This window comes from Leopardus geoffroyi, chromosome A2, assembly GCF_018350155.1.
Source record: "Leopardus geoffroyi isolate Oge1 chromosome A2, O.geoffroyi_Oge1_pat1.0, whole genome shotgun sequence".
Lineage (NCBI taxonomy): Eukaryota > Metazoa > Chordata > Mammalia > Carnivora > Felidae > Leopardus > Leopardus geoffroyi.
In genome coordinates, this window is record NC_059331.1 from 111,859,742 (window position 1) to 111,887,112 (window position 27,371).

A 27,371-nucleotide genomic window follows, 5' to 3' on the forward strand; every position below is an offset into this window, starting at 1 on the left:
TCACTGTTTTTATTCCATTGTACATGTGGTAAAAATTCGTGTTTCCTAATAATGCTATCTATGGTCTTGTGGGTTTGAATGCAAAAGGTATAGTTCCCCTTACTCAGCAGCTCTCTACAAGTGTGTAGACAATGCTCAGGATCTCTACTGGTCTTCTTTTGTGTTGCACAGTTTAACTTTTTGGCTGTGTTCCTTAGCATTTGCCATGTGTTCTACTACACACCAAATGAATAAATGAATTTTGTGTTATACATTCATTTACATAATGTGACCTAATAGAATCTGGCTAGAAAGAGGCTTTCTTCAAGAACAATCCCCATGCTCTCTGAATGTGAAAATAAGGCATACATATAGTCCACACACACAAATGTATGCTGGCACTCTGGATATGTATAAAAAAAGAAGGAAAAAAAAAAGCAGAATTACACAAAGAATCGGATCGACTATTGTGTATTTTAATGGGAGTTGAAAACAAATAAAAGCAACCTAAGTAGTTTTTAAGTGTGAGAGATGAGTTTAGAGCAAGTGTGTTTTATTAATTTAAAAAGAACCAAAGAACCAGCACCATGCCAATCTTTGTTTTTAGTTGGCTTCTCATGTGAGAGAGTTTTCTGCACTCTAATTGTTCCAGTAACATTGTTAGGTAGTAGCTATATTTAACATCTATTATTTACCCAGGGTTTTCGGTGCCTTGTTGTCTATTGAAAACATATTGAAAGAGGCAACTCCACAAACACAAACAAAGTGTAATAATTCACAAGTTTGGTAAAATAGAATAGAGAGGTGTTTGGTTTTATCAGATGTCTTTATGATCCCTTTTCCTTCTTCATGAAATTCCACTGCAGTGTATCCTTCCACTGCAGATAGACCTCTTTAGCATCAAGACTGCTGAAGAGTTTAGTCTGGAAAAAAAAAAAAGAGCTATACCCCAAGTTGAGATAAACCCAAACAATGGAAAACACATGGAGCAAAGACACAAATCTAGAAAAGGTGTTCCTTGCTATTAAATCCAAAAATCTCCCTCCAGAAGGAGGAATATTTGTATTTGGGTCTTTCTTCCTGCCAAGGAGGCAAGTTGTAATGAGTCCATTTCTCAGCACTAGCTGCAAGGAACTAATCTTTTTGTTTTCTCTTTTGTTCATTTTTTTGCCAAGTGAAGTTCAAATATCAAATATCATCTTGGAAGGTATAATAGAAAGTAGTAGTAGTGTCATTTATGTTAGGCATAGATATAAGAAACATGGTTTCTACTTATTTTAGCTTGAGTGTAATGCACCAGGACCTTTATTATGTTGTGTTTCTTTATCCATTTTGGGGGAAGGTCTTCATTGCTTTCTGTGCCAGGACAAGTTTGTCTATAATCTCTCCAGCCTTTTAACCCTCTTTGTCTGTTTTCCCTTCTTATATCTTTTCTACTCAACATACCATATGTTTCCTTACAAGGTGACTTGTTTCCTAAGAAACATATACAGACATAAATTTTAACTGATTTATAATTGGCCCTCTCTTGAGTACATACAGTTTAATAAGGAAAAGATAGACGATGAGGAAAGGATATACTAGAACTCAGAGATTGTAGTAGAACCTATCTAAAACATTCACATATTTCATAGGTGAGAAAACTATTTTACCATCTGAAATAGTTGGGGTAAAATCAAAGTGCTTACTCTGAATTTGTAGTTAGATAATATTGCCTGAGGCTTTCACTGGATTTTTTCCACTAAAGAGGACAGTGTTTCATAAAATGCTTGAGAATAGAGTACTTGGATGCATACTGCAGAGGCCATTTTGGTGCCCTAGACCCTTAATTCCACAAGCACAGTCTGTGATAGACACTGACTAGTCCCCAGATACTTAAATGAAAAACCACAGAGCATCACATCTGGGCAACTGTTTGTATGTGTCATCTCATACAGGCCTGAGTATGCCAGCTATATTTTCTAGAGATGCTGCCATAATTAGGTAGAGGTTAGCATTACCAGACAGCTGTATAGTTATTCCCCAAATAGCTCACCCCTGTGTCTCTTTGTTCTTTCTCTAACCACCTGGCAGATGCGTTTATGTTGTTTTGATTTGAAAGTTCTCCACAGGCGATCAATATAGGTCCTTCATTGTCCTATGCCAGAAGTCATCCTCCATTTGAGAGGAGTCCCTAAATGACGCTAGAAATAGGCTAAAGCCTATAGTGAAAAGTAGGTAGAAATTACAGAAACAAATCCATCTCCTAATGTTTTCCACCTAAAGTCACCTCTGCCCCAAGTAGAATATCCAAGGATTTTAGAGAATGGTTTGGAAGATATTATTGTGTCAGAAATGCTAAAGTTTTACTGTCCTAGCACATTGAATAATCTTTTAAAATAGTTTTGTTTAATATCCCTGAATGTAAAAAGGTAAATTAAGTCAAAGCAACTAGTGTTTTCATCTGTATTTGGATATCTAGTTAGCTGTCTGATTTTTTTAAAAAAGAATTGGTTGATACTATGACAAAAATTTCATTTCAAACATAAAGGTGATTTAAATTAAAGCTGATTCTTGGCTAGTACTATTTTTCTTCCTTCTTCTTTTCTCCTCTCATTTCTTTACATATTAAATGTTCTCTACAAATAAATATTCATATTTGTGCTAAAGTTTTAAATTGTCTGCATTAGCTATTTAAAATCTATGCTATTGTTTCAATTAACCACCAGAATTAAGGCCTACATTGAAAAGAACAAGTATCTTTGTATCCTACCGTAAATACTACATCAAATTTTATCGTGAAGTTCTAAGTGTATCTTTTTAAATTTTTTTTTTCAACGTTTATTTATTTTTGGGACAGAGAGAGACAGAGCATGAACGGGGGAGGGGCAGAGAGAGAGGGAGACACAGAATCGGAAACAGGCTCCAGGCTCTGAGCCATCAGCCCAGAGCCTGACGCGGGGCTCGAACTCACGGACCGCGAGATCGTGACCTGGCTGAAGTCGGACGCTTAACCGACTGCGCCACCCAGGCGCCCCTAAGTGTATCTTTTTAAAATATTCTCATACAGGAGCTCTTGGGTGGCTCAGTCAGTTAAACCCTTAATATTGACTCAGGTCATGATCTCAAGGTTCATGAGGTGGAGCCCTGTATTGGGCTCCGCACTGACAGTGTGGAGACTGCTTGGGATTGTCTCTCTCCCTGTCTCTGCCCCACCTGTGCTCACTCTCTCTCTTGCGCGCTCTCTCAAAATAAATAAATAAATAAACATTAAAAATTATTTAAAATACTATCATTCAGACCTAATACCTTTAGGTTACAGTTTAAGAAGGTTGGCATGACAATTAAGTGTCATGTTCCACCAATAAAATTAATTCACTAGATTGCAACACCCCCAGGGTTTGTGATTTGTCAACATTAAAAAGAATAGTTTCTTCAGTTCAGATTAATTTACAACAAAATATATATTTTATTTCTTTTCAACGTGTTTATATATTCTCTGTTTTCATTGCCTTCGCATAGTGAACTATGTGTAAATTTCTTTCATTGTGTGAATAACAATTTTTCCTTTATTTGGAATAATTCAGAAGTCATTGTGGGGGCACCTGGGTGGCTCGTTTGGTTAAGTGTCCAACTTTGGCTCAGGTCATAATCTCATGGTTCATGACTTCAAGCTCCACGTTGGATTCTATACTGACAGCTCGGATCCTGGAGCTTGCTTTGTCTCCCTCTGTCTCTGCCCCTCACCTGCTCACACTCTGTCTCTGTCTCTCAAAAATAAATAAACATTAAAGAAAAATTTTAAAAAGTCATTTTGAGGTGATAGCCATGTCTGATAAAAAAAATATATGTTCCTTTTACAAACAGAGCATTTTTATATTTCTTTAGATAGTAACTATTTGCCTCAGCAAATAAATAAATGTTATTTTGATATGTAAAGCAAATAAATAAATGCTATTTTGACATGTAAAGAACATCTATTAGTTGGCGGGGGGGGGGGGGGTGGAGATCAAATAACATATCTTAGTCTTGAATTACCATCTTCTTTTTGATACAATGTTTTATCCTTTTTCGTGATCCTCTTACTCCTTTTATCCCACTGTGAATGTCTGCCTGGCAGGGAGAGAGCACTGTGGTGAAGCAGATACCTGTATAAATGAATTCATACTTAGCTTTGAGTTTTACCTGAGGAAGTACAAAAAATCCTTGATTAGTCAATCCTTCAAAAATAAGTCTCTAAGAAGTTGTGTGTTAAACCAGTCAACAAATAAGTGCCAAGAAATAAACTTGTTAAGTATACGAGGCTACGTCAGTCTACTTCATCAGCTTATGTTGGATGTATGTGCTTCATACCCCTGTGTCTACAGAATGTATGGTTCAAAATGTCCTCTGTCCACACATTTTATTTGTCCACAGAATCGAAAGCAGACTGAGCCAGAACTAAATATATTTTAGCGAATGTGAATTTTTTTCTTGTTCTCTTACTGATGATTCTACCCCTATCTTAACATGTCCATGGCTCTCCTCTGTCTCTAATTTTCTCCCCATTATCAAAACCTAGAAAGAACTTGATCCCATTCACTTGCATGTTTTATTTACTACTTGATTATATATTTTTAATTAAATTTCTTTTTTACATTTTGTTTATTTTTGAGAGAGAGAGAGAGACAGAGCACAAGTGGGGGAGAGGTAGAGAGAGAGGGAGACACAGAATCCCAAGCAGGCTTTAGGCTCTGAGCTGTCAGCACAGAGCCCGATGCGGGGCTTGAACTCACAGACTGCGAGATCATGACCTGAGCTGAAGTCAGACACCCAACCAACTGAGCCACTCAGGCACCCCTGATTATGTATTTTTTTAATGAGAGGGTATTTCAGCTAATGTGATAGTTCTTTTTGGCAGTTGCATCTTTTATTATTTATCTGTAATTGTGGAATCAATGCTTTATATTCTTATGGTGGAATTTCAGTCCGTAGCAAACAGGCATAGAGAAAAGGAGTGTCTGAAAGACACTAACCAAATGCCATTTCATGGAGGATGAACCTTAAGCCTGAACTGCTTCAGTTCTTTTATATTAGGGTGGAAACTGAGGGAATATTATGCATAACTAATTACTCAAAAGCATCCTCCCATCCAGCTACCATCAGATTAACCTCTGTTACACATTTCTGTGCTATTTCCCCAGAAGCTGGACCAGTGCCTGGCACATTTTCTAAATAATTTCCTTTTTTTTTTTTTTTATGAGTAAAGCTAAATGAACTCATGATCTTTTAAGCAAGTCAGATGCTTTCTTCCAGTATATTTTATGCTACTTGAATTAGGATTTCATGGGGGTTTTTTGTTTGTTTGTTTTGCTGTTTTTTTGTTTGTAATTGCTGTCCCTCTATCACTGCCACTTCTTTCCAAGGCTTAGACGACATATTCATGTTTCTTACAGTATTTTAACTAACACAAACCTGTGTTTCTGACAATGGTCACTTGTTCAACATTTCCCTTTAATAGAAATTGTGTTGAAAATAGTATAAATATTAATGGGGGAAGTCACAGTTTCCTTGTAGCAGTAGGCCTTGCACAAAAGCACTGAGTTCCAGCTGTTAATACCTACTAGAATCTAGATGGTTAAGATAACTCATTTCATCTCTGTTCAGAAAAGCAGGACAGTGGAAGAGTGAATTCTTCAAATAGCAAACCAGAAGTAAAGATGAAAAATTAAAGGAAAGTACAGAAGAGCTCATTCTGGTGTCAGAAGATCTATGTTCAAATCTCCACTCTGTCTCTCACTAATTTGTAATCAAATTAGTTTCCTTTTATTTATTTTGAGAGAGAGGGAGGGAAAGAGAGAGAATTTCAAGGAGCAATGCGAGGCTTGAACTCACAAACCATGACATCATGACCTGAGCCCAAAACAAGAGTCAGACGCTTAACATACTGAGCCACTCAGATGCCTCTCAAATTAGTTTCCTAATCAGAAGCAAATATGGGAGAGTTAGAGAGATAATACTTATACCTACAACATAAGAAATAAATTATTAAGTATTATGAGTTAATAGTTATGAGTTAATAGTTTTGAATTTTCTTGTTGATATCATTTCAACAAATCTAAACATTCACCAAAAGTCTGGGTAGTTAGATGATGTATTTGAACAGAAAATATACAACCCAAATGTTATAGCTTGAAAAATATTTGAGACTCTTACTTGAACAAAATGGAAAGAGAATAGCCAGAAGTCCTAGGAAACTGTGCAAGATTCTAGGTAAATAGTAGTGTATGGTCCATTCATTTGAAAGTCAGGTTGGTAAGAGAAGTGCCTACATCTCATTTCCATATCCATATGCATTCCTTTTTTGTAATAAATCTGGGGGTAATCGAATAAATGGCAATGCTTTTAAAAGAAAATAATGCATTATTATTTTGTGATGAGGATAACTTAGGCTATACCTGCCTAAAAGCTGGCAGTTTGTTTTGGTGTATTGAGGTGTACTTGGATTGTGACATTATTAATATACTCATCCAGAGTGAGTTATCCAGTGATGCATTTTTAGCAATTAAACTATCTGAAATACAACTGAAAATCAGAAAATAAATAGCACTTCTGAAATGCAAAAATAGATGCAGAAAGCACATTTATAAAGGTATAGACCCACCTTCTTGTCCTTGCTAAGATTCTGCTTAACTTCTTACATATATAACTAGGGTACCTGATTGTCTATCTGATTTTACATCTTGCAGCAGATTTAAGGAGCCATTTGGAAGCAGAGGTAGATGAATGGATGACAGGTATATTTCTGTCTCTGAAGTTCTTAAATTTGGGTCCACAGACCTCCTAGGAGTCCATGGATAGAATTAATAGGGCTCATGAACTTGAATAAAAAAAATTACATTATTATTTTTTAGTAAAACAGTTACTTGTCCCTTATTAGCTGTATGAATTTAGGAAGGTATTTGTTTTCATTATAAATGTAGGCAACAAATCATAACAATATGAGTAAAGCAGATGACTTTATCACCAATAGAAATGATAGCTATTTTCATATCACTTTATTGCTGTGTAGGTATTTCCAATAGTTACTCTTATCATTACTTGGAAGTGATGGTATATATCAGACCTGCTGCTCAATTGTTATTTGATGCACTAATATAGAATTTTATGTATTATGCCATGGCTTTCCCCCATATTTTGGTAGTTATTTTTAGTATAATAATTGCCTTTGGTATCTGTGTACTTTATTTTATGCATTTAAAAACATTCTGAGAAGGGATCCATAGGCTTCACTTCAAATACACACATACCTGTATGCATGTACACATGCACATGCATGCACACACACACACACACACACACACACATAATCTTTACTTAGAGACATCGTTTGTTTATATTTGCTAATTTGCTTCTCACATTATGCTTGGCATAGTTATTCTGTTATATAAAGTCCATGTCTGAAGCAAACCCTGAAAAAAATATTGAGTGTTCAGTTTTTCCAAGGATTTCTTGTCTGTAAAACAAACTTAAGATATGTCTCACATTGCAAAATCTTCATGTCTTGTACGTGGAAGTCACACAATTACTAAGCTTCACGTCAATAATCTGTACATCATATGTCTTCTTTTTAGGAAGAATAAAGTAATGGAATCCAGGAATTCAGAAATTTTGTTTAAAATTATACACTCATTTTTAGATTTTTAAAAAAGTTTTGCATGATTTAAAAGATGAATAATAAAAAAGAATTATATAACAAATTCATTATTTCCACCATTTAAAATTGGCAACAGCTAAATATTTTTATTATATTTGTTCCAAGTCTTTTGTTTGTAAAAGAAATAAAACTTGCAGATGAATGTGAGCTCCACATTAATCACTGACCCTATGTCCTATCCCCCTTCCCTTCTTAACCACTGTCGTAATTTGTGTCTTTCCAGGATACACACACACTACAATAATATTTTAGTGGGTATGTTTTTAAATTTACCATGTATAGCAAAAGGTAAGCATGATCATTCTGTTCATATAGTTTATGAAACTTGCTTTTTTTGCTTTAATTTTGATATACACTCATGAATATATATCTTTTTTTCAAAAAATATTTATTTTGAGAGAGAGAATGGGAGCAAGCAACTGGGGGAGGGACAGAGAGAGAGAGAGAGAGAGAGAGAGAGAGAGAGAATCTCAAGCAGGCTCCACAGTCAGGGCAGAGCCCAGTGGGAGGCTCGACCTCACGAACCATGAGATCATGATCTGAGCTGAGAGATCAAGAGATGGACACTCAACTGACTGAGCCACCCAGGTGCCACTGCGTATCTTTTAATTTCTGTGTATTAGGCATTTATGGACATATACCATCATGTATTTTGTCTATTCTCCCATTAATGGATCTTTAAGTTGTTTCCAGTTTTCATTATAAACAATGTTTAGGTGAATATCCTTTTACAAGTCTTCTTTTATCTGACATTGACTTTTTTAGTCAGGTTGGACATTTGTTTCTTCTTCAGTATATAGCACTTATGGGTGCCTGACTGGCTCAACAGTAGAACAGGTGACTCTTGACTTTGGGGTCATGAGTTCAAGCTCCATTTTGGGCACAGAAATTAGTTAAAACAAACAAACAAGTATATGGCAGTAAGTAACACTTAAAAACATGGAAGGAGATGAAGGAAAGAATTCCTCCTCCCTTCTTTACCTATTCCTTAAACCACAGTCCATATCCCTTGTTTTTTACAAACACGTAACCCAAACAACTAATCTTGCTTCTTTACCTTTTTACACTTTGTGTATCATACCCCTTTTTTCCAATTAAAAGTGGCAGAGAGGATGTTGTTGTCTACTAATATGCTTCAAGTCTAGTATGAACTTAAGGGGAAAACATGGACTAGAAGTCATTTAATAGATAAATAAAGTATTATTTTCAGGTGTAATTCCAACTTTGGGAATTAAATTGAAATTGAAAAGACTTTCTACTCAAAGCTAACCCAGTTGACCATCCTATCAGTGACTATGGAGGGCACTATGACCCTGAGGTTGAAAGCCCAGTCTGGTCATCCAGTAGATGAGTCATAATCCTGGGCTGGCCTTAGAATGACCACAGGAATGTCACTCAAGTCTTGAAGATTGTTTTCTTTACTGGAAGGAGACATTAATTTCATTTTGGCAGTGCTGTTGTTAATAGATGATAGAGTAATACCTGTTGGCCATCATTGAGTTTTCACTCTGTGGTACGTACTATACACACAACTTCTCTGCATTATCTCATTTCATTTTTATGATTAAGTGAGATAATATAAATAAAGCATCCTTTTTTGTATTTTTGTATTATTCTTTGATCTTCTTACTACCTTGAAATCACTAAAAAGGATTTAGTAGTCATTTACAATTCTAATTTTTTAAAAAAGTGACAGGAAAAAAATAAGTGACTGTTAAAAACCATGAAGCTGAAGAATAGGAAAATCACAACTTGATCTCATGTCTTTTAACTTCCAGCCTAACATATTTTCTACTTGGCTCAACAAGTTATTAAAAATATCCCAAATAAATTGGTAGAGCTTTTAATTGCTATAGAAACTTATTCTGAATTGCAAAAATACAGAAAATAAAAAGAAATTTCACCAACAATAAATTTATTTGAATACACTTTTCCAAGTCAAAAAAGTAGGTGAAGGTTTTCAGATATATGGGAGCTTACCAGTTTGTAGATAATATTTACTATTTTTCATGGGACATTCTGCCTAAGAATCAGTCAGGGACTTAGTCTTTGGCCCAAAATTCCCACATACCAGACTCCTTGTTGTACTCATGACCAAGTACATGGCCCCCTGCAAAGACAGGGGAAAGTGGATTTACAGGAGATTTATATTCATAAATGTCCTATGCAACATAGTTCCTTGTAACAGTCAACATAAAGAAGCAACATAGCCAGTTAAGAAGGAAAAATGCCAGCATATTAAAAAAATAACAAATCAGTTTTAGAAATGATTTTATTTTGAAATGACAGCCAAAATTTTATTCAATGAGTGCTTCATGTTTTACTATTACCCTGCCTTCATTTTCTCACTCAATTGCCTGTTTCCTTACACCACATGACAACTCAGATACCAAATTGTAGAAGAATATTTTCCATCTGTAGTGCTTAGTTACTGATGTCATGAAACAATCCTTAGGCTAGGATGACTACTATTTAGCTTTGAAGAGCAAAATTACTGTAACTCTTTTATAACTGGGGCCAGATCAACATTGCTTTTGAGAAGAAAATACATAAGCAGAGTTTTCCCTGAAAGAGGATTCCAGCTGCAACTGTAGAATAAAATGTGGACTGTATTTCATTGATACTAAGATGCACTGTTTCATAATATAGCATGTCTGAATTGGGATGCTTCTTACATTTGATGGCATTTCATTGTTAGATGAGCACTATTTTTTTTTATTTTTAATTTTCATAGTGGTATATAAAAAACAGTCACAATTATTTTGTGCTATATTTGATGACATGTTAGATTTGACAAAATACAGGATTTTGCTCTTTGGGATGTTGTTTTAAAAATCCCAAAGGCCATACTAAAATTACAGCTTAGATACCCATTTTATATTCCCTGCCTAGGCTTCCAGGGATTGAGTAGAGTTGTGAGAAAGTAAAAAAATAAAATAACAATATAAAACAAATGAACAAACAAAAAACATGATCAGGGAGAAATTTTAAGTTAGTGGATTCTCATCATGTGACTTTGCTTTTAGCTAAGACAAAAATTGTCCTTCCTTGGCCTGAAATCTCCATCTGACTCCTTATTTTGATGGTCACTCTAACTGAAACAATTGGTTTCCAGTTCATTTTACAAATCAAATCAATAGAAAATAGAAGCTGTTAGTCAAACAATTTGTTAAGTAATGTCATAAGTCAGTACCAGGACTATGAGCGTATGGGCCAGTTATGTGACTGAGAATTAACTACTAATGTGTGCAGTGATGAAGTTATTAAAGAAATTATAAGGAATTAGTGTATACTTTTAACCTACAGGAAGTTTTTCTCACACTACTCATGAGCTGGAGACAGTCATGATGGTCTAGCACACTGGTTTCCAAACTGGGAAGCAGCAGCATCACCTGGTGGCCTTGTTAGGCTTGCTGAGCCTCGCTCCTAGAATATTTGATTCATTAGGTCTGAAATGGGGCCTGCAATTTGCATTTGTAAGTTCCCAGGTGATGCTAATATTTCTGGGCTAGGAGCCAAATTTTGAGAACTACTGGGCTAGTTATAGGAAGAAAAAACACAGGATTTGGATTTAGTTGATCTATAATTTGGGTCTAATTGGCTACCAATTCACTTTTCTGTGTCTTAATGCTCTTGTCTCTCAAACAGAAATGATACAAATTATATTGTTTGGGCTAAATATAGGGCTGTTATTATGTACAATAAAATAAGGTAAAGGAATAAATGAAAAAATGCTTTCCAATATGTGACACTCTAAATATAATGAGATATCAATGATACTATGCCCATTAAATTTGGGGATAATTGTTTTCATACACCTGAGCTGTGTTCACATGTCAAAATTACTTTTGCAATCTTATATGGAAATAAATACTAGTATTTAGTTACTTTGAAATGTTTAACATTTAAGTACTTTTTAAAATGTTTATTTACTTATTTTGACAGAGAATGTATGCACGTGCCTGGGCTGGGGAGAGGGGGAGAGAGAATTTCAGGCAGGCTCCACACTGTCAGCACAGAGCCCAAAGCACCACAATTACTCTTATTAACATCTATCACTATACATAGTTACAGTTTTTTTTTTTCTTGAGAACTTTTAAGATCTATTCTCTTGGCAACTCTCAAATATACAATGCAGTATTATTAACTTTAGTCACTATGCCATACAACACATCCAGATCTTGTTCAGTTTATAACTGAAATTTTTTACCTTGTGACTACATGTATGCATTTAACCCACCACCACCCCTACCTTTAGCAACCACCAATTTGTTCTCTGTATCTATGAGTTATTTTGTTGCTGTTGTTTTCTGTAAGGAGATGGACAGAATTCCACATATCTCCTCCTTTCCCTGCCTCCTTTCAAACAGAATCCCCAAGCTTGTCTCATGTGATTCTGGAGTTCATGGGACAGATAAGTCATTGGGAATTGCAGTGATTGTCTTCTTACCAGGTCTGACGAATCCAGAGAACTGTAGATAATTAGCCTCCTCTGCCCAATGTTTTTCTCAAGTAGTTTCAGATCAAGAGTCTCTTCCAAGGAATTCCCCTTATCTCTTTAACCAAGTAATCTAATTGTCACTCAGTAGAGTGCCATAAACTCTACCAGATCCCTTGGTGGAAAGAACTCTGTAGGCAGGAGTTTTCTCTTAATCTCAGAATGTGAAACATTTTAAATCAAACAGTATGAAAAGTGACAAGACAAATATGAATAATTTTCTTCCAAGTTGTTTTCAAATGCAATACTTCTTTAAAGAAATTTCCTTATCCCATCTCCCTCTTTTACCCTATCACCAAATCTCAATACCAACTTCTGCATAAGAAATGGTGTGGCTCTAATCAGATTATTTTGAACCATTTTAATTTATTTTATGTTATAATAAGTAAGACCTTATTTTTCAAAGATTATTTACATTTAGTTAAATTCAATTTAATAAATTTAATTTAATAACTTAAATTTAATATTTAAATTTTCAAAAATAGAAATAACTTTAGTATTTTAACCATTTTTCCAGGAATGATTAAATGCATATATATATTTAATAAGCTATAAGCATTTAATCTATTGTAAACACATTACATTTACTTTGTAAATCTTTGTAACAATACTGTAAGATAAACAATATTGCTATGTTTCCCATTTTACAGATGAAGAAACTAAAGCATAAAAAAAGATAATGGCCTGATTTTATATATATATATATATATATATATATATATATATATATATATATATGTATATATATGTATGTGTGTGTGTGTGTATATATATGTATGTGTGTGTGTGTGTATATATATATATATATATATGTACATAAAGTATGTATGTATATAAAGTATAGATAAGGTCTTTATTCCCTGCTGTTTTCCTTTTTTCTCTGATTTGGTAGCATTTATCCATAAACTGGAGAAACTACCTATTTCAGAAATTATTTTTACCAAATCATTGACCATCTATGGCAGATGACCTGTATGCTTACTGTTCCTTCCTGGAACTACAATACAATCTGAAAAAGGATAGGCGGAGCTGGTGATGAAAGACAAAAGTAAGGCCAGAGGGACCCATTAGCCTAAGGTAGTGTACTGAGGGTTTATTTGGCTAACCCTTACTTAATTCCACCACTGTAGGATATTTTGGTGAGTCTGTCTGAGCTGGGTTTCATAACATATACTTGTGCACTATATAAAATCCAGTCTTCTCATTTAGAATTGCTTATCTCAAAATTGGAAGAGTTGCCAGATACATTCATTTATTTGCAGTTTCTTTGGATCTACTATAAACAATTTTCTCAGATGCTGTTTCTGGTCAAAGGTTTCTCCCCATAGCACTGTCCTTATGCACAATATTGCCTTTCTGTTTTAGGGTAATCATCTAAACAAGAGTCCTTCTGTAAGAGTCCCTAAAATCACTTTATTGTCCAAGTAGCCAGTAGAGGGAATCATTTATTAAATGTAGCTAATTTCAGTAACTGACAGGCACATGAAGAACCCAAAGAAAACAGAAGAGTGTCAGGCTACTTGGGATAGTTCCAGGAAGGTCATCTACTTTAAGAGCTGCATTTTATTAAGGATTGTGATGGTTATTGGAACTATTCCTGTTGTTTTACTCAGTAGTCTCAGGGGGACTATTTGGCACTAGGGTGCAAAATGAGATCAGCAATTAGGAAAAGACACCACTGCAGGCATTTTAAGAGTAAATCATTGAGTACCAGACTTAATAACTACTAAGTGCCAGGCCAAAGTAATAGCCCAAGGTTTTTGGAGAATCCGGCTTCTTAATCTTTCCAGTGTGCTTGCTGCTGTGGCTCATTGTGTGACCGCCTTCAGAGGCAGTGTCTGGGTATTTGGCAAGATTCAATTGCAGTCAATTCTTGATTTCCATAAAATAGATCATCCAAAGGTTTTGAAGTTTTATCATCTGGAAGCTAAAAACGCTTACACTAACCACATTTATTTATCTAGGGCCAGCCCTAGAGCCACCTTCCACATGGCTCAGAGGCATTGGCATTGTAACAGCCTGTCAGGTCTCTCTCTGTGTGAATGGATCTGTTCCCTTTGGTGGCAGAGGAGAGCACTTCCACTGATTGGTTTGATGATTGTCACGTTGGAGAAGAAAAAACTTGAAGAGCAGAATGTTAAGTAACTGCTTATTTGCAATCTAAGCTACACTTTCCACCTCCAATTTTTCTAGGTGTGATTATTCCCACTTTCATATAACAAGAAAAGAATGGAAAAGGAGTGAAGGATCAGGATAAGAATTAGAGTAGTGTGTTAGAAAGTACATTAGCTAGGAAGTAGGAGACTTTGTTCTAATCCTGATTGAGACACTAAACGTCAGTTTAAAAAATTGATGTCCCTAGTCCTCACCTGTAAAATGAAACATTTGAACCAATGACCAATAGAATGGTTTAAAATTCGCTCTTAGAATAGTGAGAGCCATAAACATTTAATAAATGCTTATAATCTATTGTAAGCAGATTACATTCACTTTTTAAATCTTTGTAACAATACTGTAAAATAAATAATACTGCTATGATTTCCATTTTGCAGATGAGGAAACTAAAGCATAAAAAATATAATGGTCTGATTATGAAAGAGCTACAGCTGAAATTCACAGGTGGTCTAGTTTCAGAACTGATAAAAATGTATTTTTCTTTCTATATTTGTATCAGAAATTGACCTTGAAAGCAAGGAGAGACAAGGACCAGAACATATTTAGAACTTGAATCATCATAGGGATCCAAGTTTATTAAGTTCACTTATTTGGCTGAAATAGCTACATTTCTTTCCTTTTATGCTATTTCCATTATTATTCCTTCTCTCCTAGAAGGTCATTTTTGTATATTGAGAGCATAAAACTCTGTACCATGAAGACTTGGGCCCTGCCCTGTAAAGACAGAAAGAAACTCTGGCCCCTGTGTACCTATTTTCTCATCATGCTTTATGAAAAGATAAGCAAAGGGGCAATACAAAGTAGGAAAAGGAGATTGATTGCACAGAAACAAACTTAGAGGGCCCAGGAAGTTGTACTTGATTTTGTCCCAGATGTGCAATGCTATTAAATCTTCCTTATAGAGGACTGATGAAACTTCTTTCCTGATAGAGAGATGAGATTTATATTCTAAAGGTAATTACTACTGAGTTTAAGGAGCATTAGTTTATGTCCCATGTTTGTTTGTTTGTTTGTTTCTCCCTGGCTGTTACTTGAAGCTTCTTATATTTGGCTTTTCTTCTGGAGTTGAGTGTTGAGAACCTACATGGGGTTTCAAGTAGGCAAAAGGACAGAAGAAAATAAAAAAGGAAATCTAAGTAATTTTGTCATTAAGGCAGTGACTTTCGACAGAGACAGGCGTATACCTCCATATCTAGGGCTCTCCTACAACATTTTTGCCCTTTTCACACTGATAGCAATAGTGCTATCAGAAAGGAGAAAGAGATGCAGGCTCTAAATAGCTAGTAATTATCTGCAAAACCAAGTCACTTACTCAGGGTAACCACCTGAGTTGTGCAATTTGTTCTTCGCACAGAGGTGAGTGGGAGCTAATGTGTACCCTCTGCTACCATCATCAATCAAATACCATGGCCTGGGTCAATGTTCAACCAGGGAAATGAAACCAGAAAGAAAAGGTGCTTAATTCATTCAACAGATATAGAGTGGATACCTACTATGGGTCTGATGATGTTCTAAGTACTGGGGTTACATCAGTCTAAACAAGTCAAAACTCCCTATTCTAATGCAGCTTATATATCCAATAGCTGGCAGCTGCCACATTGGACAGCACTTATGTAGACCATTTGCATCATCACAGAAAGTCTTGTGAAAAGCATTTTCTAGTGGCTAAAGATGAAACAAAATAAGTAAACTTGTAGTACATTAAGATTTTGTATGCTATGAATAAAATTAGAGTAGGGAAAGGATCAGGTTATGCTTGGAGAAATGAGATTTTCAATTTTAAAAAGGATCATCAGAGATGGCTTCACTCATAAATGACATCTGCATGAAGACCGGAAGGTGATGAGGGAGCACGGCTGTGAGACCTACATAGATCTCACATTCCTAAGCATGAAAACAGGGCAAAGGCCCTGAGGCAGAGGTTTCTTGGAGTGCTCAAGCAACAAGGGAGGCAGTGACTGAAGTGGGATGATGAAGGAAGAAGGAAAGTGGAAGAGGTGAGGAGGGGTTGTGTTCTGGTTTATTTTAAAGGTAAGTGAATTGGATTTGCTGACAGATGGGATCTGGGGGAGGGGTGAGGAGTAAAGGATAACTCTCAGGTCTTGGGTCCGTGTACTAGATAGGAAGGAGTCAATATTAACTGAAAGGGAGAAGATTGTGGAAGGATATTAACTGAAATGGGGAAGGATGATCAGGTGTTCAGCTCTGTACACATGAGATTTGAAATGTTTCTTAGACATTTGAATGTAGCTATCCGGAAAGCAATTGGATATATGTGTTTTCAGTCCGGCATAGAAGTCAGAGCTAAAGATAGAAATGGAATTGTTATCTGCATGTAGGTGTTATTTAGAACCATGAGACCAGGTGGGATCACCTGGGGGCGGGGGGTGCAAGTGTAGGTAGAGAGAAGATCTAAAGACTGAGACTTGGACTGCTCCAACATTATGTCATCAGAGTCCTAAGGAGGTGTCACACGAGGAGTGGCTGATTGTCACTAGCAGAGCATGGTGTCCTGGAATCCAATTGAAGCAAATGGTTCAAAGACGAGAGCATAATCAGCTGTATCAAATGTTGTTGATGAGGCAAGTAAAATAACACTGGCTATTAAACTCAGTAACACAGAGGCCACTGCTGACCTTGTCAATAAAGGATTTGGTGAGTTAAAAGCCTGATTAGAGGAGAGAGTTGGAGGAGAGGAACTGACTTCTGAGACCATTCATCTTTTGAGGGATTTTGCTTTAAAGGGATTAAAGAAATGGAACAATAGGTGGGGAGAGGAGAGTAAATTAGCATTTAAAAAAATATTAGTAAAATAATAGCATACTTATGTGATGCTGGGAATGATTTGGTACAAAGCAAAATCTTGATGCTGTTGTAGAGAGAGGGAAGAATTATTTTCTGGAGAAATGCCCTTGAATATATGAAGGGGATGAGATCTAGTCCACTAATGGAAGGTTTGACCTTAGGTACATGGACAATTTGTCCATAGTAACTGAAGGAAAAGCAGAACACATGGGTCCAGATGCTGGCAGGTGTGTGAATGTAGTGGTAGAAGATTTATCAAATATGCTTCTCATTGACTTCTTTAGTGAAATAGGAACCGAGGATATCACTCAGAATGAGAATGGGAAGGACATTTTGGAGGTTTGAAAACCAAAGAGAATATATGCATAAATAGCTAGGTGAGCAAAAAAGGGAATCTGGTAGGAGGTTGCATGGAGCAATGTTAAGGGCCCACATAAGTTTCATGGTCTTCATTTGAAGTGAGACAAGTCAGCATAACTGTGTTATTTTCACCAGCTGCATTGAACAATAGAGTTTAACTGAGATTAAATTAAAGTGAAAGAGGCAAGGAAGTGATTATCTGATGTGGTATGCATTTCCATTTAGCTAAAGGAGAGAAATGAAAAATGTAAGAGTGTGAGAATGAAAACTTGATTGGATCAATGAATGGCAGATCCCAAAACTATTGCAATTGGAGTGGTAGTGGGAGTAAACTGAAAAGATAGGAGATGATAAAAAGGAGAATGGTTGGAATTGATATTGTAGAATGATTCTACTTAGGGCTGATTAAAGAGACCAGGGCATGACCATAAGAGAGAATCACTAAATCCTATTCTGAAAGTCATTTCACAAAGGGAATCACTTTAAATTTTAATTAGGTCAGTGTATATTTTCTCTGAATTAGAGTGTTATCTCTTTATGAAAGAAGAAAAGTTTTGATAAGATGAAATCAGTTTATGCTTAAATTTAAAATTCAAAAATAATAGGGTGGCATATTACCTTCAGATAACATCAGATAGATCTCTTTGGCCCATTCTCATATGAACCTAGACAGTGTTCCATTGGGGGTTGCATTTGATCACAAGTTTGAGCTTCTTGTTCCACGCAACTTCCAAGAGTTTACGTGAAGAGTGTAGGGACTTCATATATAAGCCTAGTACCGATAAGCATTATTTAATGCTTACTCAGCCACTTTCTTATGAATGTATTTCCCAAAGAGAGGTGTGACAGTGTCTTAGTATGGATCTATGTTACTGGACTATATACAACCAAAAAGAAACTATTGGTCTATTTCTGTAATGAGGGAAATCTCAAAAAAGAGCAGGTACATGTTTCATTAATGTCAAAGGGAAAGAATCAAGAAGATACTTTGTCTAATTAGTAGGAAATTCTAAGTGTTATTTATGATAAAAGGAAATCTTGGATGAGATAAAATCAGTTGATGATTAAGTTCAATTTTTTTTTCCATGAGAGCTTTATATATGTTTCCAAAATAAATGAACAAATACTTAAGTTTATTCTTGAGGTATAAATATGGAAATATTTCTGCCTAATGATCTTGCAGTCAATGCAAAAAAAAAAAAAACAAAAACAAAACAAACAAAAAACCAAGCAAACAAGCAAACAAAACCCACAAAGTAGAACATGGACAGTTGCTTACTTTAAGACCTAACAGTAATATGCACATTTTCTTTAACTTTACAAAGACTTTGATAAAATCTTCTGGTCAGGCAGCATTCATTCACCATTGCCTTTAAAAGTAGAAGGTAGAAACTTATCTTCATTAAGTGATACTGAATGTCTGACACCACATAACTAACCAGAAATTCAGTAGCTTAGGGTCCATGGGATGCCTCAAGTTCAAAGGGAATAGAGACATCCTGTTTGGTGTTGTATTTCACTCATGCTGTTAAAACTGCCCAGATCCCCTTAAGTGTTTTCTTTTTCATTCTTGAGCATGGTCTTCTTTGGTTCTCATGAGTAACACAAAGCGTAATAAAAGTCAATGTCAGACCAAATAATTTTCACAATGTATCATAAGATTTTATTTTTTAGATAGAAAGGTCTTTTCTTTTGTACAAAAAGTCATTTTGTTAATGATGGTGAAAACAGGTCATGCGGTCACTCTTCAGGACCTGTGACTTGCTAGAGAAGAAAGAACATTGCTTTAGAGTCACCAATTCTGACTCAGTACCTTCAAAGTGCAGATTCTATTACTGAAACATTTAGTAAAAAGATCTCTATTGGGAAACATTGAAAGTAGATAAATTAAGCTAACTCGTCCAATGAGAAAAAGTCATTCTCAGTTTCTGAGACCACAAGCATGAACAAAGAAAACTCTGTATTTAAAGATATTCTAACATTCTCAAAGATATTCTAAAAGATTTAGCAACATGTATTCATTCAGAAAATGGAAATGTTGGGGCCCCTGGCTAGCTCAGCAGATAGAGTATGCTACTCTTGATCTCTGGGTTGTGAGTTCAAGCCCCACATTGGGTGTAGAGCTTACTTAAAAAAAAAAATAGAAAAAGAAAAAAAATAAATAAAATGCAGATGCTAATTTTTTTCTAGTGTAAAATCATGACCTGTAACTTCTTTGAATGTCTCAAAGCTTGTTTTCACTAATATTTACTAGTCTTAAATCTTAAATCATAGAAAAAATTCTGACTGAACAAAATCTGGTATGACTGAATTTTTCAGAAATAGCTTTAGTGGTAGTTTTGTACATACTTATTTATAACAGAGAGTGATAAATAAGTATGAAAATATAAGTTTTATGTATTAGCTATATATTGAAATTTGTCTGCTATTTGGGGGAAAAGTAATAAGGTCTCTCAAATCATCATTTACTGAGTAATTTCTGAAATCTGAACAATGCTTAAAGACTTGGGAGAATTCATGGTTTCTCAAAACCCTAGGACTTTTTGTATTTTCTATTTTTCTTAGAATATATGTATAAGAGAATAGATAAATATCACGTGATTCCTAAAATCTAGTGTTATAATTTACCACAAATTATTTAAAGAATGTTGTGATGGCTTCTGATACCTTCTGCTAAATTCTGCAGAATATCAAATATCAAATTTGTAGTTGATACTCAATTTGAACATGTTCTACTGGAGAAGGTCTGATTAAGTTGCTTGCTTTGGCAACCAAAAAGGATGAATAATGGGCTATAATTCTCCGTATATTATTTTTAAATTATTTTCCATGTAAAAATTTTATTTCCTACTTGTTACATATGTTAAATGACTACAGTTAAATGTTATAAGTGATTATAAGACAAATGATTTTTGCTCCACATCCAAACATCCTTTTAAACTTGGTTATTCTTTTTAGCATTGTCCCCCACATTCCTGCCAAGGGTCTTTGCTACCAGGGAACAATGGCATGGAAATGATGTTATTAAAAGACCATATCCATGTGTGTTCTTTCTACATTGCTGCTTTTTACTGTCATTCTTTTTTTAAATTTTTTTTTCAACGTTTATTTATTTTTGGGACAGAGAGAGACAGAGCATGAACGGGGGAGGGGCAGAGAGAGAGGGAGACACAGAATCGGAAACAGGCTCCAGGCTCTGAGCCATCAGCCCAGAGCCTGACGCGGGGCTCGAACTCACGGACCGCGAGATCGTGACCTGGCTGAAGTCGGACGCTTAACCGACTGCGCCACCCAGGCGCCCCTTTACTGTCATTCTTAAAATGTCTCCTATGAATCAATCTCTTCAAGACCAAAAAGGATGATAAGAACATTTAAATTTTGTTATGGGAAAAGCCCAAATGTCCATCAACTGATGAGTAGATAAAGAAGATGTGGTTTATATATACAACGGAATACTACTTGGCAATGAGAAGAATGAAATCTTGCCATTTGTAACAACTGGGATGGAACTGGAGGGTATTATGCTAAGTGACATAAGTCAGTCAGAGAAAGACAGATATCATGTTTTCACTCATATGTGGAATTTGAGAAACTGAACAGAAGACCATGGGAGAAGGGGAAAAGAGAATTTCAAACAGAGAGGCAGGCAAACCATGAGAGACTCTTAAATACAGAGAACAAACTGAGGGTTGATGGGGAGGGTTTGAGGGGAGAGGGAAAAATGGGTGATGGGCACTAGGGAGGGCATTTGTTGGGATGAGTACTGGATGTTATATGTAAACAATGAATCATGGGAATCTACTCCTGAAGCCAAGAATCTACTCCTGTATACACCGTATGTTAGCTAACTTGACAATAAATTATATTTAAAAAACTAAAATGAAATAAATATGGAAAGAATTTTTAAAAGAACATTTAAATTTTTAATGTATAGAAATTAGCAAAACATATTTTGTGCATTTAAAGAAATCACCTCTTGTGGAGTATGAATTTATACACAGCTACATGTCCTTACAAAGCATTATTTTAGACATTTCTCAGTAGAACTAGTTCTTAATGATTGAATCATTTATTGATTCATTTGTTTTATTTAAAAACATTTATTGAGCCTTTAAAGTATCGTAAGTGTTCATGGTGTATTAAGAAAGGCATAGCAACATAGATATAAAATAACTTACAATAACCTAAGGGAATACAGATGAAGTAGATCAATTTACCTGGTCAAAGAAAGACCGTGCTGACATGGTAACTGAAATATGACATGAAACGGTGAGTGGTACTCAGCCAAATGGGACAGACAGCCAAATGGGACAGACACATAAATGAAAAAAATCCTGAAAGTACATAGTATTTTCATGGAAATAATGAGTGGCCTCATGTAGAGATAGTACCTGAAATATGAGAAGGAGCATGTTTAAGGGAATGGATTATTTCTGAGTTTCCTTTGACCACAAAACAAAGTGAGTTTTTTTAAGCAATCTTAAGGGAGGCAGCGTCTCATTTTATTTAGGTTGTAAACTCACAAAAAGATATATATGTACTTACAAAAACTCACAAAAAGGTATATATCTACTTATGTGCCTAACTACCTACCTGTCTCACCATCCATCCATCCATCCACCCATCCATCCTTCTGTCATCATTCTACCTATGTTGGGACTCACTTTCACAATAATTGAATCAAATAATGAAATAATACTTTTTCCCGGCAAGAAAAAATTAAGTCTGATTTAGTTGATTGGTGTGACAAATATATTTGGTATTGCCAATTCTACTCTATGGTGAATGTTTTCCATAGTGTAATCCATAAACTGGATCAAGGGGCCCAATATTTCAAGGAAATGTTTTTAAAGCACTATTACAATATGCTTAAAATACATCCTTTAAAAATACTAGCTCATAAAAATATTAGACATCCCTTTGAAATATGCAAGAGAGTATGTAGTTTTTCATATGCAGTTTTAAGATTGTGCTACCAAAAAGGTATGAAGATTGCTGAGTTAGAAAGTTATTGTATAGGGAAGGTTTCCAAAGGCTTAGGTTTTGGAATCTCCACCTCGTAAACTGTTATTAATAAGAAATCATGTTTTAATCTTAGGATATATTTGCTATGGTTTTACTGATTGAAAATATAACATTTGGATGAGCTATAGACTCACTCTCTCAGAGTCAAAATGCTGATTCAATGTCCCATCAATAGATGACACTTCCCTTGTTGTGTTTAGATTTGAACTGAATTCTCACATAGTAAATAGCAATCAGCATGATTGAGTTAACTCAATGCCTTGGTGTTAGCCCCGGCATCACTTTTTCTGAAATTTGCTCATGCTTCCTGCCCCTCAATATGACCTTGTTTTCTTCTTTTTCATTATCTTTACTGCAATTCATGAAGAATCTGACAGCCTAGGCTAGGTTAGGTAAAGACATTGATAAGGAAATACTGTCATTCATTAATAGCAAGTTTCAACCAATTTTGTGTTGATTAAATAAATCATATTTTTATAGGCTCTAGAAGATACAAATTTTAATTATATGTTTTATTCCAAAATTTAAATTAGTGGTATTTTAGTTATTACTTTAGAAGACATGGTAGGTAAGCAAACTTACAAAATAATTAATATGAGCACAGTGTGTTAATAATATTTAAAATCAGTATATAAGCCTTGAATTATTCAATATAATTTTTTATGTATCAAGTAGTGTAGATAAAGACATATATCCATATAAATCATAGCTAACGTTTAATAAGCTATATACTCTCCATGACTTGGCATATAAAAAATAATTTTATATTGGGTTTGAAATATGAATGGAAGAATTTAAGTTTCTATTTCTTATTTCCAGATCTCAGAAATGAGAATGTTCTGTTTTCTTAAATGACGTATTCTTTGAAATAGTTGATAGTATGCACAACTATTTGCAAGATGACAGAAGAAGGGATTCCTCTGTTTGTGGATCTCAAACAGGGAGTTCCTCTAATTGAAAAACAAACACACAAACAAAAACAAAACATGAACAAAAACACCTCTTCACACAATCTACCCAAAAGAAAGCAAAGAATTCCAACAGCACAGCATTCCAGTTTTCTTTCCCCCTGCCCAAAGGATATATAAGTTTTATGAATGCATACTTGAATTTTCTTTTAGTTGTAATACTCTTGCTTTTAAGTCTACTCTGAACAACTCAAATCCCCCAAACACACAGACACACACATATACACATGCTTGCACCTACACATAACTATCATTATTTAGAGAACAAAGGTAAGTAAACTTAAAATATGTATCATTAAGATTGGGAAAGTTCTGCAGTGCTGACACCAGTAAGCATAAAATGTACTTGATCCTGGGATGGTGTGAAAACTATGAGTTTGCCGATTCAAGAACAGATGGCCTCTATTCACCCCATGTGGCTAAACTCACAAATGCCAACCTTAGAGACGCCTTACCTTTGCCCTGTCTGTCCCTTCTGGACTGGTTCTGTTGTATTAAGGGTTATTGCCTTCTTGGCCCTCCCTGCAATCAGCTTTTGAAGTCCATGGCCACGAAGGCAGTGTGAGACACCATTATGAGAGAGGTGTTTGCTTAAAGATATAGTCCAAGCAAGATCCCATGAACCCCTTGATAGTCTAGCAGGGAACCACAAACTCCAGCCAATATATTCTAATCCCCTTAGGATTCAGAACTGCCTACCATAAAAACATAATGGGCTGTTTATCTGAGCAGCCAGGAGATAACATCTTAAAGTTACAATCTGGGTTACAGACTGGTGACATGAAGCAGTAAGAAATCCGAATACCTCCCTTGCCCTGGGAAAAACAACATGTGAATAACCCAGTATATAGACATGACTGGATGCTCCTTTCTCATGCTAATGAGAGTCACAATTTTCCCAACATTTTTCTGTTAAATAAATTAAATATACTTGGGAAGAAATGGATGGACCCTGCCCCTTACTCCATTTGCATGCTTTATGCTATTTTTGAAGTTTGAGGCTATGTTAGGAAATATTCCCACTGGCACAATCAAGTGAATTTTTGTGGCACATTTTGACTTCTTTTCAAAGATTGCTTAAATTTTGTGACATTAATCATGATTGTCTAATAAAATACTATAGAGATTCCCAACAAGATGCTTTATTCCCAGGGCTCGCATACTGCAACAGATCAGATGCTCATTTGTGTGTGTGTGTGTGTGTGTGTGTGTGTGTGTGTGTGTGTGTGTGTTTCTGAGGTTGTGTGACTAATATATTTTCTCCTCTGATTCTTTCATTCTCTGCTGGGGCAGAATTAAAATATCTCAGACTTTTAAAACCTTTTTTTAAGGCCTGTTTTTATCTGCATTGCTGACATTAGGAAAAAGAAAAGCTAGACTTGATTTTTAAACTACATCTATTGAACACTTTATGTAGTGGAGATTTTACAACCTTTTGTTTCTACTGAGCCTGTTTGTTATTATCAGTCAACTGAGACAATCTCATGTCTGTAGGGGATTTTCCCCCCCTCAAATAAATGAACCTCTGTGATTATGGATAGTGATTGCATTGAGTTTCTAGTCTCCTCTTCATTGGACATAATAAGTATTTTGGCATATATACATATGACTCTTAATGAGCTATATTTCCACCAACTTGGTCCATTTTAACCATTTCCTGAACATTAGATAGGATTGTTTTCATAACCAAACCTATTTAATCATAAAAATAGTCTCTATTAATCTAATATGTTTAATCTAATTTCTTTTATCCTTAGACCTGCATATATACATTTCTAATCCACTGTATTTAACAAGTAGCTTTCTTTTCCATTTCTTCCAGGGGTTAAGTCATATTCAACTTGAACACAAGCTTTTCGGTGTTACCTATTTTATTTTCTTTGACCCTTTCAATAACTCTTTAAAGTGACAGGGGAAAGTTACACATAAAAGTGCTCTGCAGTGTGTAGAAAAAGCTTAAGCCACAACTGTGTTGTGCTATTCAATAAAGCTATCCTCATGGGTAACTGCCCCTAGAGGCTGAAGTCTCTGGAACTGCTCTAAAAGAGAGTACACTCCATCCTAAAGGACAACCGGAAAGTGAAATATCTGCCCTCCTTGGGAATGTGCACTAATGCTGCTTTCCCTTGCAACTTAAAAACATTTTATTGGCTTTAAGAATTTGTTTAATCAAATCCTAGTGAAGGTCCTTCTCACTCCTGGGGCTGTTTAGTAAAATATGGATTAGGACAAAGCCCTCTAATGTGTCCTTAGGAGAGTCATCATGGTGAGATCCACTGAGGGGTGGGGGAAATGAACAGCCTCCATAAAAGAGCTTTTAGCCAAAAAGGAGAAAAATGAGGCTTTGGCAGGAAAACTCCCTGTGTTTGAAACGAAACTATGAAAGTAAAGTATGTCAGTAAAACAGATTTCCCCAAAGGTTAGTTTGGAATAGAATTTTCAATATAATGAAGATAAAGCACTTTTTGAGAACCCCCTTCTAACAATATTTCATTCCTAATAGAATTGCCTGTGAGCAACTGAAACAATTGACAAGGGCAGGGGAAAATATTCGATTGAATAAATTGCATGACTGAAATAAATAAAAGTATACTTAGCTCATTTAAACATCTTGTTGGGTTTCCTAGAATATAATTTTGCTAAGTAATCAAATTAGCACATAAACAAAAGAGGAATACTTTTGATTTTAGTACCCAAGGAATAGAAAATGTTGGGAAAAAGAAATTTCACACTACTTATAAGTAAAACATTTCTTTACCCTAAATGTAAATGCTTTCTAAATCCAAGACTCTCACTGATCTCATTCCTTGGAGTGTGTTCTAAGAAGTATAATCATCTACAGTAAGAGCACTTATTTACATATGATATTTTGCTAAGGGTTGTACGAAACAAATTGTGCGGAGAACCCACTGTCCTGTAGGAAGATCAGTCAAATGTATATAAAAGCAAAATACAAAGTTATTCACAAGGAAATGAACAAATACATTCAGTAATTTGCTTGTTTGAGCTGTTTGCAAACAATACGTGTTCAGACCAAAAAATAAGTTTGTTGATCAGTAGGAGAAGGGAAACCGTAAGAATTGATGAATTTCAACCTCATGGTTAGTTATAGGAAGGGCTTTAGAGCTAGGAAAACCTGGATATGGGTCCTGACTCCAACACCTTTTGTAAACTACATGACTTTAGGCTACTTGTTAACCTCCCTAAACCTCAGTTTCCTCTTTTATAAAACAGAAATAACAACCAAAATTTATTCATAGTTCATGTACTAGCAGAGGGCCTAGGCAATGGTAAGTGTTAGGCCAAAATTACAGGCATAACTCCTTTTATTGTGCTTCGCTTTATTGTACTTCCAAGATACTATGTTTTTTACAGATTGAAAGTTTGGGGCAACCTTTTGTGAGGCAAGTATTTGGCACCATTTTCCAATATAATTTGATTTCTTTGTGTCTCTGTATCATGTTTTGGTAATTCTCATAGTATTTCAGACTTTTTCATTATTGTTGTATTTATTATGGTAATCGGTGGTCAGTGATCATTGATGTTACCGTTGCATTTTGGGGCACCACGAACCACACCCATAAAAGATCGTGAACATGTTGATAAATATTGTGTGTGTTTTGATTACTCCACCAACTGCTCTCTCCTCAAACTTCCCTTTCCCCTTTTACACAAAATATTGAAATTAGACTAGTTAATAACCCTACTGTGTCCTCTAAGTATTTAAGTGGAAGAGTCGCTCTCCCTCATCTTAAATCGAAAGCAGAGTGATTAAGCATAGTGAAAGAGGCATGTTGAAAGCCAAGATAAGCCAAAAGTTAGGCCTCTTGCACCAAACACTTGGCCAAGTTGTGAATTCAAAGGAAACGTCCTTGAAGGAAATTAA

At 35.4% G+C, this 27,371-nt stretch overlaps 1 protein-coding gene across 14 annotated transcripts in view; it reads left to right on the plus strand.

The window, feature by feature from the left end:
* Positions 1 to 27,371, plus strand: part of HDAC9 (histone deacetylase 9) — a 944,501-nt gene that overhangs the window by 802,392 nt on the left and 114,738 nt on the right. The window lies entirely within an intron of this gene.